This window comes from Lactuca virosa, chromosome 1, assembly GCF_052849685.1.
Source record: "Lactuca virosa cultivar CGN04683 chromosome 1, Lactuca_virosa_CGN04683_v6, whole genome shotgun sequence".
Taxonomy (NCBI): Eukaryota; Viridiplantae; Streptophyta; class Magnoliopsida; order Asterales; family Asteraceae; genus Lactuca; species Lactuca virosa.
The window spans coordinates 16,800,123-16,818,703 of record NC_136426.1 but is presented as its reverse complement, the minus strand read 5'-3'; positions in this window follow the sequence as shown (position 1 = coordinate 16,818,703).

Below are 18,581 nucleotides of genomic sequence, written 5' to 3'. Positions count from 1 at the left end.
GAGCAGTGACAAGGATAGACATGTCGATTTGGGTTGCTGGATTTCAGAACGACTATATGCTAAAATGATCCTGCCCTTTCGACTGTCCTGACTTGCCGGTGCCTTATCAGCTAGACCTGAAGTAACAAACAATAATTAATAATACCCATGAACATAACAAACACAAAGATATAGAGTTATGTATGAACTCAGTCCCGCGATGAGAACACATGTATAAACCAAAATATAGAAAACCCAAACCCTCGATAACTATACAACACAATGTTTTAGGTCAAACTACTTAGTTGAGTTTTATTGTACATGGGACGAACCACGACTAAACGTAGTCTGATCACCTATGTTTAATTATGGTCAGGCCGATGCACAACTAAACTTGGATACGGTGGTTGATAGACTAAAACACCCGAAGATTCTAGAAGATTCAAGATAGATCTTAAATCAGGATACCATCACCTCGGAGTACAAGAAGACGATGTTCTGAAAACAACATTTAGGACTCGGTATGGTCATTAAGAGTTCTTAGTTATGCCTTTGGATTAGTGTTTGCAAACCGTACTTGGATAAATTCGTGATAGTAGTTATCGATGATATATTGATATATTCACGAACCAAGGAAGAACACGGTCAACACTTGCAAATAATCTTGGAACTACTAAGAAAAGAAAAGTTGTACGCCAAATTCTCCGAATGTGAATTTTGGATTAGAGAAGTACAAATTTTTAGGTCATGTAGTTAGCAACGAAGGAATTCATGTTGACCCCTCCAAGATTGAAGCAATTAAGAATTGGGAAGCACCAAAGACGCCAACAGAAGTGCGTCAATTCTTAGGACTTGTTGGCTATTACCGTAGATTCATAGAGAATTTCTCCAAAATAGCCAAGCCGTTTACAACACTAACCCGGAAGGATATGAAGTTCAACTGGGAAGTCAAACTAGAAGCTGCTTTTCAGAAACTAAAGCAAATGTTGTGTAGTGCACCAATCCTATCCCTCCCAGATGGGACAGAAAATTCAGTCGTATACTGCGACGCATCAAATCAAGGATTGGGATGTGTGTTGATGTAAAGAGGAAAAGTTATCGCCTACGCATCACGACAACTTAAGGTGCATGAGAATAATTACACTACCCATGACCTTGAATTGGGAGCTGTAGGTTTTGCACTGAGAAGTTGGAGACACACAATTGGCCAGAGAACATATAGGTGATACCTTATGAACCGAGCTAGAAATAACCCACGAGAAAACTCAAAAGATCGTGCAAATTAAGGATCGATTAAAGGCAGCACGTGATCGTCAGAAGAGCTTTGATGACGTACGACGTAAGCCTTTAGAATTCCAAGTTGAAGATAAAGTAATGTTGAAGGTCTCTCCTTGGAAAGGCGTGATTCTATTCGGGAAACGAGGAAAACTAAACCCATGGTAAATAGGACCTTTTGAAATTCTAGAAAGAATTGGTTCTGTCACATATCAACTAAAGTTAGCTCAAGAGCTAAGCAATATACACGATGTTTTTCACGTGTCAAATCTCAAAAGATGTCTTTCTGATGACACTCTTGTTATACCTCTCGAAGAGATACAAGTCAATACGAAACTCAACTTTGTAGAAAAACCTGTTGAGATCATGGATCAAGAAGTCAAACGATTAAAACGAAGCCATATTCCCATAGTGAAAGTTCGATGGAACTCTTTACGAGGACCTGAATTTACTTGGGAATGTGAATATCAGATGAAACAAAAATATACCCCCAACTATTTAACAAAACCCCATCCGTAAGATAAATTTCGGGACAAAATTGTTCTAACGGGGGGAGAATGTAACACCCGTCAAAATTAGGTCAATAACAAATCACATGTGATTATGCCAATCATGTAATGTGATTTTGTTAAACTAGTAATGTGATAAACTTACTATGTAATTCATGTAAAAGTATGAACATTCATACATAATTTATCATATAACTCAAAGTATACGTGCATACGATTCCAAAAATGTAGAGAACGTCTAAATCTGACTTCGTATGAAGAAGTTATGATAAACCGAACACTATAAAATCTCTATAACTAGGGGAATTTAAAATAGACTTAGGATTAGCTATTGGAATCTATTAGATAGTTGTAGTACTCGGAATTACCTACGCGTGGATATAGAGAACGTCAAAAACGGAGTTCGTATGCAAAAGTTATGGCCTTCCGAAGATGCAGTTGTCTATGGGCATGACACGTGGCAAAAAACCTTGCCGCCTTAAGCCACGACGTGGCAATTAAGGCCACGACGTGAAACGTGTCTCGGACACTAATCGGGGCTAGAAAACACGTGTTAAAGCTACCGGATAACTAATGGATGTCCACGACGTGACCATATGTATTCCACGACGTGGAATGGCCCAGAACACCCTATAAATAGCGATCAAAGCTCATTCAATCCTTACACCTTCTACTTTCATTCTCTCGTTTCCGAAGGCCGTTTCCCTTCCCGAGCCTCACTACAACGAGCCTCTGACCGTTTAGATTCTATAGATCACGCTATTAAGGTGAGTTTCACGGCCCCGCTTTCTAATATTTCGGGGGAAAACGCATGCTAAATATTATATATACGTTATTATTATGTCTATATGATAGTATAGTAGTATCAACGTAGATAGTTATAATAACCGGGATATAGTCATTCTAAATATAATATTTTGAATATATACAACTGTTATCAACTTGTTCTTGTATTAATGTAGATCTTGAGTTATACTTAGGATTCTATATAGATTTCGTGTGCGATATAGTTCCAGAGTTTTACTCGGAAGTTCTATATGTTAATTGATACGTACGTTGTTATTGTTGGTTTTATGTCAAGATAAAACCAGGTATGTTATATGTTGTTGTTATTGGTTTTATGTCAAGATAAAATCTGGTTTTAATTCTAATTATAGCTGTTGTACTGCCTAAGTATTATAAATATTAGGAGTAATGTTAAAAGCATAGTCTAATAACTTAGGGTTTTAGACACACATATGATTTTACTACTAGAACTAACGGAACTCGACAAGTCTACATGAGCTATTGTATTCATCAACTAAGATAGGAAATCTTAGGGAAAATCCTCTGACCTGTAACCGTTAATCCCGTGTGAGCGAGGAAGTCGTGTATGAATAAGATATGGGTTGACAACCCTACTCGTGGTTGCTAGCTACAACACAACGGTGTGCGAGTGACGAACTGTCCTTTTGTTTGTTTATTATTCCGACGTTGATGAAGCGTGTGGAAGTTATCTTAAGATGCGAAACTTGTAGCATCAAGCAGAATATAGCCGCGGTTACGGACTCATGGTAGCAAATTGTTAGAAGCATTATACTTTGTCGTTATACAAGTATTAATGTTAAGTATAAGTTTCCCAAACACTTATACTCTAGGTACAAGAAACTTGTAGTTATACTACTTGTATATTAAGTAGATAATTATACCTAACACACATACTCGTATAGAATTGAAATAGATTTATACGTAGCGGTTTTACTCGTATAGAATTGAAATAGATTTATACGTAGCAACTTTCGTTTGTATGGAATTACAAACGCATATATTCATAGTATATGAGACTTATAGGTAAACTATTTATTTGGTAAGTAAAATTTTATACCTAGGATATATATACTAAACGTTGGAGAGTCAAAATGATACTTTCAAAACTATACTTTTGAGCTTGGAAAATGTATTATTTTTATATGGAGTCAAAACCTGTCGACTCACCAACTATATGTTGACGTATTTTTAAATTGCATGTGTTTTCAGGAAGTTGATAACTATGATACGAGAAATGACATTACACCGCCCGGTGTTTCCGTCGACGGCCAGGGTGTGACAGATTGGTATCAGAGCTATTAACTATAGTGAATTAGTACTTTCTTAGGAAAGCACGGCTATAGTTTAGGGCTTACTCTGTTAGGTTTAGGTAATATCCCTTAACCTACAAACAAAAAGTATTAGTAATTATACTACTGAAGGACTACTTACGGGAGCAGTGACAAGGATAGACATCTCGATTTGGGTTGCTGGATTTCAGAACGACTATATGCTAAAATGATCCAGCCCTTTCGACTGTCCTGACTGGCCGGTGCCTTATCAGCTAGACCTGAAGTAACAAACAATAATTAATAATACCCATGAACATAACAAACACAAAGATATAGAGTTATGTATGAACTCAGTCCCGCGATGAGAACACATGTATAAACCAAAATATAGAAAATCTAAACCCTCGATAACTACACAACACAATGTTTTAGGTCAAACTACTTAGTCGAGTTTTATTGTACATGGGACGAACCACGACTAAACGTAGTCTGATCACCTATGTTTAATTATGGTCAGGCCGATGCACAACTAAACTTGGATACGGTGGTTGATAGACTAAAACACCCGAAGATTCTAGAAGATTCAAGATAGATCTTAAATCAGGATACCATCACCTCGGAGTACAAGAAGACGATGTTCCGAAAACAACATTTAGGACTCGATATGGTCATTAAGAGTTGTTAGTTATGCCTTTGGATTAACCATCTCTCCAACAATATTCAAGGACCTCATGAATAGTGTTTGCAAACCGTACTTGGATAAATTCGTGATAGTAGTTATCGATGATATATTGATATATTCACGAACCAAGGAAGAACACGGTCAACACTTGCAAATAATCTTGGAACTACTAAGAAAAGAAAAGTTGTACGCCAAATTCTCCGAATGTGAATTTTGGATTAGAGAAGTACAAATTTTTAGGTCATGTAGTTAGCAACGAAGGAATTCATGTTGACCCCTCCAAGATTGAAGCAATTAAGAATTGGGAAGCACCAAAGACGCCAACAGAAGTGCGTCAATTCTTAGGACTTGTTGGCTATTACCGTAGATTCATAGAGAATTTCTCCAAAATAGCCAAGCCGTTTACAACACTAACCCGGAAGGATATGAAGTTCAACTGGGAAATCAAACTAGAAGCTGCTTTTCAGAAACTAAAGCAAATGTTGTGTAGTGCACCAATCCTATCCCTCCCAGATGGGACAGAAAATTCAGTCGTATACTGCGACGCATCAAATCAAGGATTGGGATGTGTGTTGATGTAAAGAGGAAAAGTTATCGCCTACGCATCACGACAACTTAAGGTGCATGATAATAATTACACTACCCATGACCTTGAATTGGGAGCTGTAGTTTTTGCACTGAGAAGTTGGAGACACACAATTGGCCAGAGAACATATAGGTGATACCTTATGAACCGAGCTAGAAATAACCCACGAGAAAACTCAAAAGATCGTGCAAATTAAGGATCGATTAAAGGCAGCACGTGATCGTCAGAAGAGCTATGATGACGTAGGACGTAAGCCTTTAGAATTCCAAGTTGGAGATAAAGTAATGTTGAAGGTCTCTCCTTGGAAAGGCGTGATTCTATTCGGGAAACGAGGAAAACTAAACCCATGGTAAATAGGACCTTTTGAAATTCTAGCAAGAATTGGTTCTGTCACATATCAACTAAAGTTAGCTCAAGAGCTAAGCAATGTACACGATGTTTTTCACGTGTCAAATCTCAAAAGATGTCTTTCTGATGACACTCTTGTTATACCTCTCGAAGAGATACAAGTCAATACGAAACTCAACTTTGTAGAAAAACCTGTTGAGATCATGGATCGAGAAGTCAAACGTTTAAAACGAAGCCATATTCCCATAGTGAAAGTTCGATGGAACTCTTTACGAGGACCTGAATTTACTTGGGAATGTGAATATCAGATGAAACAAAAATATACCACCAACTATTTAACAAAACCCCATCCGTAAGATAAATTTCGGGACAAAATTGTTCTAACGGGGGGAGAATGTAACACCCGTCAAAATTAGGTCAATAACAAATCACATGTGATTATGCCAATCATGTAATGTGATTTTGTTAAACTAGTAATGTGATAAACTTACTATGTAATTCATGTAAAAGTATGAACATTCATACATAATTTATCATATAACTCAAAGTATACGTGCATACGATTCCAAAAATGTAAAGAACGTCTAAATCTGACTTCGTGTGAAGAAATTATGATAAACCGTACACTATAAAATCTCTATAACTAAGGGAATTTAAAATAGGCTTAGGATTAGCTATTGGAATCTATTAGATAGTTGTAGTACTCGGGATTACCTACGCGTGGATATAAAGAACGTCAAAAACGGAGTTCGTATGGCCTTCCGAAGATGCAACTGTCTAAGGGCATGACACGTGGCAAAAAACCCTAGCCGCCTTAATCCACGACGTGGCAATTAAGGCCACGACGTGAAACGTGTCTCGGACACTAATCGGGGCTAGAAAACACATGTTAAAGCTACCGGATAACTAATGGATGTCCACGACGTGACCATATGTATTCCACGACGTGGAATGGCCCAGAACACCCTATAAATAGCGATCAAAGCTCATTCAATCCTTACACCTTCTACTTTCATTCTCTCGTTTCCGAAGGCCGTTTCCCTTCCCGAGCCTCACTACGACGAGCCTCTGACCGTTTAGATTCTATAGATCACGCTATTAAGGTGAGTTTCACGGCCCCACTTTCTAATATTTCGGGGGAAAACGCATGCTAAATATTATATATACGTTATTATTATGTCTATATGATAGTATATTAGTATCAACGTAGATAGTTATAATAACCGGGATATAGTCGTTCTAAATATAATATAATGAATATATACAACTATTATCAACTTGTTCTTGTATTAATGTAGATCTTGAGTTATACTTAGGATTCTATATATATTTCGTGTGCGATATAGTTCCAGAGTTATACTTGGAAGTTCTATATGTTAATTGATACGTACGTTGTTATTGTTGGTTTTATGTCAAGATAAAACCAGGTATCTTATATGTTGTTGTTATTGGTTTTATGTCAAGATAAAATCTGGTTTTAATTCTAATTATAGCTGTTGTACTGCCTAAGTATTATAAATATTAGGAGTAATGTTAAAAGCATAGTCTAATAACTTAGGGTTTTAGACACGAATATGATTTTACTACTAGAACTAACGGAACTCGACAAGTCTACATGAGCTATTGTATTCATCAACTAAGATTGGAAATCTTAGGGAAAATACTCTGACCTGTAACCGTTAATCCCGTGTGAGCGAGGATGTCGTGTATGAATAAGATACGGGTTGACAACCCCACTCGTGGTTGCTAGCTACAACACAACGGTGTGCAAGTGACGAACTGTCCTTTTGTTTGTTTATTATTCCGACGTTGATGAAGCGTGTGGAACTTATCTTAAGATGCGAAACTTGTAGCATCAAGCAGAGGTTTGAAACTAGTCATATAGCCGCGGTTACGGACTCATGGTAGCAAATTGTTAGAAGCATTATACTTTGTCGTTATACAAGTATTAATGTTAAGTATAAGTTTCCCAAACACTTATACTCTAGGTACAAGAAACTTGTAGGTATACTACTTGTATATTAAGTAGATAATTATACCTAACACACATACTCGTATAGAATTGAAATAGATTTATACGTAGCGGTTTTACTCGTATAGAATTGAAATAGATTTATACGTAGCGGTTTTACTCGTATAGAATTGAAATAGATTTATACATAGCGGTTTTACTCGTATATAATTGAAATAGATTTATACGTAGCAACTTTCGTTTGTATGGAATTACAAACACTTATATTCATAGTATATTAGACTTATAGGTAAACTATTTATTTGGTAAGTAAAATTTTATACCTAGGATATATATACTAAACGTTGGAGAGTCAAAATGATACTTTCAAAACTATACTTTTGAGCTTGGAAAATGTATTATTTTTATATGGAGTCAAAACCTGTTGACTCACCAACTTTATGTTGACGTATTTTTAAATTGCATGTGTTTTCAGGAAGTTGATAACTATGATACGAGAAATGACGTTACATCGCCCGGTGTTTCCGCCGACGGCCGGGGTGTGACAAATACCCCCAGAGCGACAAATCAAATTCCGAATCGACCTAGTGCCTGGAGCCACTCCAATAGCCAAATCACCCTATAGGTTGGCTCCTGCAGAAATGCAAGAGTTATCAAGCCAACTGGGCGAACTCCTGGAGAAAGGATTCATCAGACCCAGCTTCTCGCCGTGGGGAGCTCCGGTTCTTTTCGTTAAAAAGAAAGACGGATCCTTCAGGATGTGCATCGATTATAGGGAATTAAACAAACTCACCATCAAAAACCGGTATCCACTTCCACGAATTGATGATCTATTTGACCAACTTCAAGGAGCTAGTTAATTTTCAAAAATAGATCTGAGATCCGGTTATCATCAACTCAAAGTCCGAGATGAGGACATTCCTAAGACTGCTTTCCGAACTCGATACGGTCACTACGAATTCGTCATAATGCCCTTCGGTCTAACAAATGCCCCCGTTGCATTTATGGACCTCATGAATCGAGTCTGTCGCTCATTCCTTGATAAATTCTTCATCGTTTTCATTGACGATATTCTTGTGTACTCTCGAAGCGAAGAAGATCATAGCCAACACCTTCGACAAATTTTAGAAACCCTACGGGCTGAAAAGTTGTATGCGAAACTCTCCAAGTGCGAGTTCTGGCTCCGCAGTGTGAACTTCCTGGGCCATGTAGGCAGTCGGGAAGGAATACATGTGGACCCCTCCAAGATCAAAGCGATCGAAAACTGGGCAATTCCGTCAACGCCAACAGAAATTCGCCAATTATTGGGTCTCGCAGGCTACTACCGAAGATTCATTCAAAACTTTTCCAAGAGAGCCAAACCCCTCACCACGTTAACCCAAAAAGGTGTACCCTTCAAATGGACCGAAAAGCAAGAGCTTGCCTTCCAAACCTTGAAGCAAGCCCTCTGTAGTGCTCCAGTGCTATCCTTACCGGAGGGAACTGAAGACTTCATAGTTTACTGTGATGCTTCGAATCAGGTTTTAGGTTGTGTCCTCATGCAACGAGAGAAAGTAATTGCTTATGCATCCAGACAACTAAAAACGCATGAAGTAAATTACACCACACATGATCTAGAACTGGGGGTAGTGGTCTTCGCCTTAAAAATTTGGAGGCACTACCTCTATGGTACTAAGTGCACCATCTTTACAGACCACAAGAGCCTCCAGCACATTCTAAGTCAAAAGGAGCTAAACATGAGGCAGCGAAGATGGGTTGAGCTGTTAAACGATCATGAATGTGAGATCAAATATCATCCCGACAAGGCTAACGTGGCAACCGATGCCCTGAGCAGAAAGGAATATTCAAATCGTCGTGTGAAGACTCTGTGGATCACCATCCAATCTCATCTGGCTTCACAGATCAAGGAAGCTCAATTGGACGCATTGAAGCCGGAGAATGTCGCTAGTGAATTGCTACGTGGAATGGAGAAGGAGCTCGAAGTTAAAGACAACGGAACCCACTACTTCATGAATAGAATCTGGGTTCCCAAAATTAGGGGATTCAGAGAGATAGTCATGCATGAAGCCCACAAGACGCGATATTCTATTCATCCGGGGTCAGATAAAATGTATTTGGATATCAATCAGCAATATTTGTGGCCTAATATGATGGCAGAGATAGCTACTTTCGTGGGTAAGTGTCTTACTTGCGCCAAGGTGAAAGTGGAATACCAAAAGCCCTCGGGACTATTGCAACAACCAGTGATACCCGAGTGGAAATGGGAAATGATTACCATGGACTTCGTGACTAAATTGCCAAAGACAGCAGACAGATTGGATGCTATCTGGGTAATTGTCGATAGATTGACAAAATCCGCTCATTTCGTGCCAATAAAAGAATCCTACAAGATGGAAAAGCTGACCCGAATCTACATCAAGGAGGTCGTGAAACTCCATGGAGTGCCAGTATCTATTATCTCGGATCGAGATAGCAGATTTACTTCAAGACTCTGGCAATCTCTTCCGAAGGCAATGGGAACACAGCTAGATATGAGCACCCCCTACCACCCGCAGACGGATGGTCAGAGTGAGCGTATCATCCAGACACTCGAGGATATGCTCCGAGCTTGCGTGATTGACTTCGGCAAATCATGGGATGCCCACTTGCCTCTGATCGAATTCTCTTATAACAACAGTTACCATACGGGCATCAAGGTTTCTCCCTTCGAGGCTCTCTATGGTCGTAAATGTAGATCGCCCCTATGCTGGGCCGAGGTGGGTGACACTCAACTAGCAAAAGGGCAATCGCCATCCAGTGCTCTTACAGGACCCGAAATCATTCGTGAAACAACCGAGAAGATAGTCCAAATCAAAGCTCGACTTCAACCATCACGAGACCGACAAAAGAGTTATGCCGACAAGCGACAAAAGCCACTAGAATTTGAAGTCGGGGATTGCGTGCTATTAAAGGTCTCTCCATGGAAGGGAATGATTCGATTTGGGAAAAGAGGAAAATTGAACCCGCGGTACATTGGACCGTTCGAGATTCTTGCACGGATTGGTCCAGTGGCTTACAAGCTGCAGCTACGTACACCCAATGTTCCACGTCTCAAATCTGACAAAGTGTCTATCACATGAAACCCTTGTTGTCCCTTTGGAAGAGTTTGAGCTAAACGAGAACCTCCTGTTCATCGAAGAACCAGTCGAGATTATGGATAGGGAGGTGAAGCGTACATAGCAAAGTCGCATCCCGATCGTGAAGGTTCGTTGGAGCGCAAAACGCGGACCAGAATTCACGTGGGAACATGAAGACCAGATGAAGCAAAAGTACCCTCACCTATTCTTTCCTTCACAATCCTAGTTTTCAAAAGAATTTTGGGACGAAATTCCTTCTAACGGGGGATGATGTCACAACTGGCATTTTAGCTAGGAAATTCTATTCCTGTGTAACCATTCAACTATTGTAAAACTTATATTCTAAGTAAATCTCACTCAATGCACATTTAGATTCACCATTCATGTTCATCAAAGAGTCTGAAGCCCTAAGATCCATGGTTTAAGTCCATATTGGACTAGGAGTTCCTTATTGGGCCTAATGGACCAATAAGTATCCAATTCAACTTTATTGGACTTAGAAGCCCTAATTGGACCCTAATTGGACCCAATTCATAAATCTAAAACAATTTTGACCATTTGGGTCTAGAATGATTCATTCTAACCCTAATGGGCCTTATTGGGCCACAACTAATCCAATTAACCTTAGTGAGCCATAAGCCCATTCTTTTACTCTAATTGGGTCGTGAATGCTTCCAAGAGCCCAATGGGCCGAAAATTTTATGTTTAGGATCCAAATATCCTAGCTAAAGTTATTGGGCCCAATCTACTCCAACTTTTCTTCTTGGCCCAAAAATCTCGGCCCATGTATAAAACAAAAAAAAGGAAAAGAAGAGATTAAGGTGGGGTGACTTTGGGAGGTGCCACCTCATTTTTGTTTAGAGGATAACTAGGCAATTATTCATCATATAACCACGCACACTCATGTTTCCATGCACTCCACTTCTCTCTCTTTTTCTTCCCATCAGCCGAGAGCAAGATCAAGAACATACACACACATTTTCAAAACACACTCTCTAACACTCTCAAGAATATCCCTCTTCTTCCACAAAAATTTCGAGATTTGGTGTGTGTCATCAAGAGGTTCTCTTCTAGATCATCACTCTTTGGTAAGTTGTTATCATACTTAAGTCTTTGGTTTCATCCTTAAGCTAAGAACACTCTCTTATGAAGCTTCATTTCGTGATCTAACACCCTAGAAACCATCCAAGTCCGAAAACTACTTCAAGGTGTTGCTAGGACCAAAATCTTCTTCATTTCTTCTTCAAAACTGAAACATCAAAGCAAAGGTGAGTTCATACCCCCTTGTTTTTGGTTTTCATATGATTTTTGGGGGGAGAAAGCAAGTAAAATGTGTAGATCTATGTGTTATATGCATGTTTCATGTGAACTCTTAGTTTATTTGGTAAAAATGTGTTAGATCTTATTGAATCTCGAAATTTTAAGTATTATGTAGCAAAGATCTAAGAACTACAACACTATATATATATATATATATATATATATATATATATATATATATATATATATCATATTATCAAGCCAAAGGTGAACACATGTTTAGGATGCAAAAGAATTCAACAAAAACCTTGTTAAAGGTCAAAATTGTCAAGAAAACAAAAGATAAGGGTAAAAAGTGAAAATTCTGTTTTTAAAAGGGCCAAACAGGTCCTACATGTATAAAAAGGTATTTTTATGCTAAACATACTTTTAAAAGGATCAAAAATGCAAATTTAAGCTTATTGGGCCAAACTTTTGGGCCTCACGGCCTTTGGGCCCAATTTGCAAAAAAATGAGGATTTGAGGTTTAAAAATGTTATTTAGCCAAAGTTTGAGTCATAAATGTAAATAAACCAAATTTAGAGGTGAAAATATCATTTATTTTCAAATTGGACCAAAAATGTAAAGTTTTCCAAAATTGGGCCGAAAATGTAAACTTTTACCAATAAGGGTCTAAAAATGTAATTTTCAGCGAAACAGGGTTTTAAATGTGAAATAAAACATTTTGGGTCAAAACCGTAAATTTATAGACATTTAGGACAAAATTGCAAACTTTTATAATTTATGGACTAATGCGTCATTTTTACAAAACTTTGGGCCTTAATTAAAGATTGGAGTATTATTGGCCAAAAATGTTATTTTTACAAAATGAAAGCTTTTTATCATCAATCTATTAAGCCTCGAACTAAAACAAACAAATGAATCAAACGAACGAACAAAATACGTGATAAACTATTTATTGGGCCCAATATTCACATTTCTTGGCCATTAGGCCCTAAGGGCCCAATTAAGTGTGAAATGAGCCCAATGTATTCCATGACATGTTTATTGGGTCTTGTGGCCCACTTACATATTAATTTGGGCCTAAGTTCTGGATTACATGTTTATTGGACTTTTGTGGCCCATTTACATGCCTATTGGGCTTAAATTACCCTTCCACATGTGATTGGGCCTTTGTGGCCAAATTTCATACTAATAGGGCTTGGAATGGAAATTTCATGTGTTAGTAAGCTGTAAAGATACCCTTATGTAATCAATAAACTTTGTAAACTTATTCATGTACCTTTCGAATACAAAAAAAACATCTCACCAATACGTAAACATTAAACATAGTACAAAAAGAGGTTGAGAATCTAGTGAGACTTGTCGGTTGGCACCACTGAGTGTACAATCGTAGCCTGTAGTTATAATCAGAGTTTCCTGGAAGGAAAGCGGGAGTTTGTGTATAGATCTATACGGGGTGACCCCCCACGCCTTAGCTGTTCGCTACAGCTAGACAAGGCCAGTCTAGGGCGACAACATCCTTAGCAAGACCGACATTTGGAAAAATACCAAGACGGGCGACCTAGTCATTATCATGCATGGTTATAACGGCTCATATAGAGATTCAATACCAAAAGAAACTTTCGAAGATAAATTCTTTGATTGCGTCAATACAAAATAACTTATTTAACGATACCAGAATGTAGACATTGTTATAAAACCAAAAATATCGGATTTTCTGGGGGAAATTATTCTTTATTGTTGGGTCCAGAGTGTTGCGTCATATGGGGTTAATGTTGATATTTTTTTTACGCGGTTTGGGCCTGTCCAACCGTGGTTTATCATTAGGGTTAGCGTATATCTTATGCATGCATGTATAGCTTTCAGGATGTAGTTCTCATTAATTTCTTTTGCATTGTAACCCTAGCACACCTCTACAGTCGAAGTTCTTCATCGAGCTCTTCTGAGGTGTGAGATATTAATCATTCGACACCATTTGATCCATTCATGTGTTCTTTACTTGATTAATATTGTTTTTCTGTTTAGAATCTATCGATCTATAGCGCAATATTCTCATCAATTGGTATCAGAGCAGGAGACTGTGTATTACATACGCATCTCTTCTGTTTGAAGAATCCTCTAGGGTTTCCGCTTTTATCAATATATTGAAGCTGTCCTCTTCTTGTCGACAGTATCTCTTGTGTTTGATAAAACCCTAAGTTCAACTTTACAAGTCTGATTCTAGCAGATTAAAAGAAAAAGTTCATCATGTCTCACGATGACTCTCAAATCAATCCGATCAACATCTCCAACAGTATATGTCACAACTAGGAATTCTAAGGTTTTTGTAAACATTAACAAGGGTAACATTTGTGGCTAATACTTTAAAGTATGCATGATGTTTATTCAATGACAACAAAATTCCATCAAACACCCTATATAAACACTTCAAATGGTCAACAAAAGATTGGAAACCCTAAAAATCCCGGTTTAAGTCCATTATGGACTAGGATTTCCTTATTGGGCCTAATCGACCAATAAACTTCCAATTTGACTATTTTGGGCTTAGGACCCTTAAATGGGCCCTAATTGGACCCACTTCCATGAAACTTAACATTTTGGGCCATAATGGATCCAAAATGAATTGGTTTACCTTAGTGGGCCTTATTGGGCCATAACAAACCTAATAAACTTCAATGGGTCGTGAAACCCATTCTTTCATTCTAATTGGGCCAAAAACCATCAAAATGGTCCTCCTATTATTAGAACCAAGCATTAAAGGCCCATTCCATCTCTCATCTTTCTCCCTCTCGGCCCAACTATATATATATATATATATATATATATATATATATATATATATATAAAGGAAGGGATTAATGGGGATTATAATGCCTTGACACCTCATTTTTGTTTAGGAGATAATTAGGGAATTACTCAACATGTAACCAAGCATTCTCATACTCCCATGCATCTATCACTTCACTCTCTCTCTCTTCTTCCCTCTTCTTCTTATCTTCGGTCGTAGGCAAGAAGCACACACACAAACCATATCAAACTCTTCCTAAGAACACATTCAAGAACACCTCTCCCCTCTCATCAAGAATTTTCGAGAATTAGAAGCATTTCAAGGAGGTTTCAACCAAAAATCACTTCAAGTTGCACTCTAGTGGTAAGATCTCACAAATCTAAGTAGCATATTTTCTTTTGAACTCATTGATCCTTCTTACCACCCTAATTTCGTGATCATGCTCCCTAGAACCCATCCACCCTAATTCTCATACTCCCATGCATCTATCACTTCACTCTCTCTCTTCTTTCCTCTTCTTCTTATCTTCGGTCGTAGGCAAGAAGCACACACACAAACCATATCAAACTCTTCCTAAGAACACATTCAAGAACACCTCTCCCCTCTCATCAAGAATTTTCGAGAATTAGAAGCATTTCAAGGAGGTTTCAACCAAAAATCACTTCAAGTTGCACTCTAGTGGTAAGATCTCATAAATCTAAGTAGCATATTTTCTTTTGAACTCATTGATCCTTTTTACCACCCTAATTTCGTGATCATGCTCCCTAGAACCCATCCAAGTTCGACATCCACTCAAGGAGCTTGCTAGAACAAAAAACAACACCATCTTCTTTCATTCTTCTTCAAAACCGTGAGCAACTAAGCAAGGTGAGTTCATACCCCCTTGTTTTTGGTTTTTACTTGTTTTGGGGGAGAATACAAGTATTATGTGATGATCTATGTGTGTTTGCATGCTATGTGTGATTTCTTTAGTTTTTGGTTGTGATAATGTATTAACACTTGAGATATTTCAAGATCTATAGCAAAAGTGTGAAAGAATCATAAACAAAAACATAATAAACAACTTACATCATAGATCTAAGAGTCCTTAAGTTTAATAACTGAAAAACAAACCAAAGATCTTTAGAAGTGTTATTTTGCAAAAATAACAAAGATTGGGTTGAAAATTGATAATCATCGGTTTTATGAGGGTTATAAGGTATTTATTTATATAAAAGCTGATTTTTATGAAGATAATACTTTTCAAAGGGTCAAAAACATAAATTTTAGCTTATTGGGCTTTAAATTGGGCCTCACGGGTTTTTGGGCCCAAGGTTGCGAAAAATGAAGTTTTGAGGGGCTGAAATCAAAAACTTTGCATTTTTAGTCCAATTTGGTAATAAAATCATTTTCAACCTCTGAAATAGTTTATTTACGTTTTAGACTCATAGTTTGTTAAGTTTTCCATTTCAGCCCCTCAAAACTTCTTTTTTTCGCAACCTTGGGCCCAAAAACTCGTGAGGCCCAATTTAAAGCCCAATAAGCTAAAATTTATGTTTTTGACCCTTTGAAAAGTATTATCTTTATAAAAATCAGCTTTTATACAAATAAATACCTTATAACCCTCATAAAACCGATGATTATCAATTTTCAACCCAATCTTTGTTATTTTTGCAAAATGACACTTGTAAAGGTCTTTGGCTTTGTTTTTCACTTACCGACGAGACTCATCAGGACCACCCTGGGTTTGTCTCCGTATATAATTAGGGTTTCGTGGTTTGGGAGATGAAGGCGAACGACCTTCTCGCGACACATAATTTCGGCATGATGGGGGCTCAACCAATCCATGCCGATAATCACATCAAAACTCCTAATAGTTACAAGCATCAAGTATCTACAAAAGAAGGACTTTGCATTTCTGGATCACATCGTGGATAAATCCAAGGAAGAGATCAATATCCGAGACATCCCAGTGGTTTGCGATTTCCCTGACATCTTTCCTGAAGATCTTCCGGGGATAACTCCAGAGAGACAAGTCGAATTCTGAATCGACCTTGTGCCAGGAGCTACACCCATCGCCAAATCGCCCTATAGGTTGGCTCCTGCGGAGATGCAAGAATTGTCAAGCCAACTCAACGAACTCTTGAGCAAAGGATTCATCCGACCTAGCTTCTCACCCTGGGGAGCTCCGGTCCTTTTCGTTAAGAAGAAGGACGGATCCTTTAGGATGTGTATCTATTCGACTAGCTTCAAGGAGCTAGTTACTTCTCTAAGATAGATCTGCGATCCGGCTATCATCAACTCAAAGTTCGGGAGGAGGATATCCCCAAGACCGCTTTCCGAAGCCGCTATGGACATTATGAATTTGTTGTAATGCCCTTCGGTCTAACGAATTCCCCTGCCGTATTTATGGACCTGATGAATCGCGTGTGCCGACCATTCCTTGAAAACTTTGTAATCGTTTTCATCGACGATATCCTGGTCTATTCTCGAAGCGAAGAGGAACATAGTTGACATCTCCGACAAATCCTGGAAACCCTGCGAGCTGAAAAGTTGTACGTAAAACTCTCTAAGTGTGAGTTCTGGCTCCGTAGCGTAAACTTTTTAGGGCATGTTGTCAGCCAAGAAGGGATACATGTGGACCGTTCTAAGATCAAATCCATTGAAGGATGGGCAGTCCCAACGACACCCACAGAAATTCGTCAATTTCTGGGTCTCGCAGGCTATTACAGAAGATTCATTCAGAACTTCTCCAGAACAGCCAAGCCACTTACCATGCTTACACAAAAAGGCGTACCATTTGAATGGACAGAAAAGCAGGAGGTTTCCTTCCGAACTCTGAAACGAGCTCTCTGTAGTGCGCCAGTACTATCATTACCAGAGGGAACTGAGGACTTCGTAGTTTACAGCGATGCTTCGAATTAGGGTTTAGGCTGTGTACTCATGCAGCGTGGGAAGGTGATAGCATATGCATCCCAACAACTAAAGACACATGAGGTGAATTACACCACCCATGATCTCGAATTAGGAGCTGTGGTCTTTGCTTTGAAGATTTGGAGGCACTACCTTTATTGTACAAAGTGCACCATTTTCACTGACCACAAGAGCCTCCAACACATTTTAAATCAAAAGGAGTTAAACATGAGGCAGCGAAGATGGGTTGAGCTGCTAAACGATTATGAGGGCGAAATCAAGTACCACCCAGGCAAGGCTAATGTGGTAGCTGATGCCTTGAGTCGGAAAGAATACTCAAATCGTCGTGTGAAAACTCTTTCAATAACCATTCAATCCCACCTGTTCTCGCAAATCAAAGAAGCCCAGTCTGATGCCATGAAGACAGAAAATAGAACCAGCGAAGCGTTACGTGGAATGGAAAAGAACTTCGAAGTCAAGGAGGAAGGAGCATATTATTTCATGAACCGAATTTGGGTCCCTAAACTTGGGGGATTCAGAGAGGTAGTCATGAATGAGGCTCATAAGACACGATACTCCATCCATCCGGGTTCAGATAAGATGTACCTGGATATTAAGCAATATTATTGGTGGCCTAACATGAAGGCAGAGATTGCCACTTACGTTAGCAAGTGCCTCACTTGTGCTAAAGTGAAGGTAGAGTATGAAAAGCCCTCGGGACTATTACAACAGCCGGTAATACCTGAGTGGAAATGGGAAAGGATTACCATGGACTTTGTGACCAAATTACCCAAGACAACTGATGGAATGGATGCCATATGGGTAATAGTTGATAGGTTGACAAAATCCGCCCATTTCCTGCCAATAAAGGAGACATACAAGATGGAGCGACTAACAAGAATCTACATCAAGGAAATTGTGAGACTCCATGGAGTGCCAATATCTATCATCTTAGATCGGGATAGTAGGTTCACTTCATGCTTTTGTCAATCACTTCAAAAGTCTATGGGAACACAACTCGACATGAGCACTGCTTACCACCCACAAACGGATGGTCAAAGTGAGCGAACCATTCAAACGCTTGAGGATATGC